Raw genomic sequence first — 3,050 nt, forward strand, 5'->3', positions numbered from 1 at the left:
GGGGGGGGAAGAATGAAGGGGGGAAATCGGAGGGGGAGATGAATCATGAGAGACGATGGACTCTGAAAAACAAACTGAGGGTTCTAGAGGGGAGGGGGGTGGGAGGAGGGGTTAGCCTGGTGATGGGTATTAAAGAGGGCACGTTCTGCATGGAGCACTGAGTGTTATACACAAACAATGAATCATGGAACACTACCTCAAAAACTAATGATGTAATGTATGGTGATTAACATAACATAATAAAATATATATATATTTAAAAAAAAGACCGCTATTATCATTACTGTGTCAGATCGGATAGCGCTTGATTTTATTGATACTTGAAGTGTAACCAGAAGGAACGCGTCAACTGCTGGTTTCTCCATTAACTATTTAATTACTTGGAAACAAAGTACTTAAGGGATCCTGGCAATCTTTGGCCTTGAAAAATGTGCAAGGGAGACCGCCGGTATCTGCATTAGGATCGGTGGGCTGAGAGCGCGCTGGGAGGCGGGCGGGGTCTGGCGTTGGGACGCGGTTTTACTGCTCAGCTCCGCGAGTTTCTGAGGTTCTGCAAGCGGAATTAATTGCGAAATCTCAAATTTACAGCAGAAACCGTGGCTCCCAGTGCTCGCCTTGGGCAGCCTGAGGGATGGCTTTTTACTTCTGGCTGGTTCCCCTCTATGAACAACTTCAAAAAAGAGTTCTCTGGGTGAAACCAAACCCTGGGAATGGAAGTCAAGAAAACGAGCTGTTCCCTTTGCGGGAGATTAGGAACTAGCTGGCAGGAGGCATGAGGAACCGGACGAAAAGTTTCCACAGACTGATGTGGGAGGGTCTTTTCAGGGTCTGTACAGATCCATCCAGCTGACGCACCTTACAGTGTAAATTTTATCTCAGTTTTAAAGGTTGTTATTGTTTTGGGGCGCCTGGGTGGCTCAGTCGTTAAGCGTCTGCCTTCCGCTCAGGTCAGGATCCCAGGGTCCTGGGATCGAGCCCCGCATCGGGCTCCCTGCTGAGAGGGAAGTACTCTTCTCCCTCTCCCACTCCCCCTGTTTGTGTTCCCTCTCTCGCTGTGTCTCCCTCTGTCAAATAAGTAAATAAAATCTTTTTTTTTTTAAAGTTATTGTTTTAGTTTTGGTTTTGCTTATTGTTTTGAGTTCTCTGGTCTCCTGTATCTCTGGGCGCGCAAGAAGTACTGCTTTATATTCATGAAAAAAACTCACTTTAGTGGTCTGGCCCCTCTGATGCTCCCCCAACCCCTTGCAGGCTCCGCAAACCACCTAACCTGGTGTCAGCTGTAACCGCCCGGGCACTGTGGGGCCAGCGAACAGAAATCCCATGCAAAGTAGAAAACGCCAGCGATCCCCATCCACATACACACACCTACCAGTTACCTTCACGCCAGCAGCCGGGCAGGGAGCTCCGAGCCGGGCTCCGAGCACCTTGCGCAAAAGGCGGGCATCTCCGCCGGGGCTTCGGCCGCTGAGCCGGCTGGACCAGCCAGCCCCGCGCTCCCCGTCCGCACGCTCGGTGCCAAGGCCAAGCGCTCTGGCGAGTGGCACGGAATCGCAAGACCAGCACTCCCTACTCAGCCCTGGCCAGCGGGCTCTCTGCTGACCCGGAATAGAAGAGGCTTTGTTTCGCGCGCGGTGCCCAGCGGTGCCCAGCCGCGCGCCACGGACGCCGACTTACCCCAGCTCAGGTCGCACGATTTGAGTGTAGGTGTAGCACCGTCCCAGGAGGATCTCGTACAAATGGGCAGTGGTGCCCTCCCCCTTCCACTGCTTGGGCGGAGGGCGCCACATCAAGATTCCGACCGGCACCGCGATGATCACCGCGATCAGGAGACCAAAAAAGACGCAGAGACAGATCTGGGTTTTCTTGGAAATGTTGCAGCAGGGTTCTTCCTCGGACACGGAACTGAATCTGTGGTTGGCCATTGGTGTCCCCTGAGGGGTCTGCCGGGCCAAGTTGGAGGAGAGACCCGCCAGAGGCCGGTCAGCAAGAGAGGAGAGAGCTAGGCCGGTTCTGAAACTGCACCTCCCCTTTATGGGCTTCCTTTCCCACCCACCCCCTCCTCCAAAGTTCCGTGGCCGGCTGGACCAATAAAGACTTAAAGAACTTGAAGGATTTCTGCTACTACAGCCGCTCACTCCAGCCTCCTGAGCAGAGAAGGACCAGACTGCATTTCCAGGGAAAAGCCCCGGCCTTAAGCTTTCTCTGCAGGTGTCCGAAAAACAGACACTATCACTTCATACTTCTCCGCGCGCTCCTTTTATCAGCCTTGCCCTTTACATTTTAGCCACACCTGATCCTGGAAAGTGTCCAGGCTAACTGCCTGCCTCTGCACCTGCCTACAAGCAAGGTCTACTGCTGGGAGATCTCTACCTCTACTTCTTCGCCTTGGCAAATGCCTGCTCCACCCCCTTCAAAAGCTCCACTCAAGCCTCACCCTTTACCCCTTAACTCAAGTAACATCAGTAGTTAAGCCTGGGTTCAAATCCAGCTCCACTACCCACTACTGGAGTGGTATGGGGCAAGTTACTTGACCTCTCTGTGCTTCAGATGTAAAGCAGGGATCATAGCAGTGCTTACTTCATGGGGTACGATGAGGATTAAGAGAGGTCATATCTGCAATGTGTTTAGCACAACGAATGCTAAGTGCTCAACAAATGTTAGCGATTACTACCTGCTCTGTGAGGCTAGGGATGGAATTCTAGAATCCATGGGATGTGCTTGGAAGTGTCTGGCATGCAGCAAGCACTCCAAGCGGTGGTTCAATAAATAATCAAGTGGCTAGTCTCAGACAACTCCTGCCCTCTCTCAAGGTTCCTTAACACTAGGACCATCTGTGACATTCAGCAGAGACCTAAGGATAGTGAAAAATCAAGCCACAGGACTTCCTGGGGCAAAAGTTTTCCAGATGGAAGGAATAACAGAAGTCATGGCTGAGGCGGAAAAAAACAAAAACAAAAACAAAAACAAACACCTCTGAGGAGAAAGAAAGAAAGGCCCTTGGCCTGTTTCAGGAGCCTCAAGAAGGCCATTGGAGCTGGAATGCAGGGTTA

General features: G+C 51.7%; 1 long non-coding RNA gene across 1 annotated transcript; it reads right to left on the reverse strand.

Annotated features, from left to right (window-relative positions):
- Positions 1-293: 293 nt before the first annotated feature.
- LOC145718634 (uncharacterized) lies at positions 294-2,802 on the reverse strand. Its single transcript, XR_014141938.1, has 2 exons — positions 1,675-2,802; positions 294-550 (listed from the first exon to the last, which is right to left on the reverse strand). It is a non-coding gene; the product is annotated as an uncharacterized LOC145718634 (long non-coding RNA).
- Positions 2,803-3,050: the final 248 nt, after the last annotated feature.

The sequence above is a fragment of the Leptonychotes weddellii genome, unplaced genomic scaffold (assembly GCF_054177405.1).
Source record: "Leptonychotes weddellii isolate Sample4059 unplaced genomic scaffold, ASM5417740v2 HiC_scaffold_18812, whole genome shotgun sequence".
NCBI classification, from domain to species: Eukaryota; Metazoa; Chordata; class Mammalia; order Carnivora; family Phocidae; genus Leptonychotes; species Leptonychotes weddellii.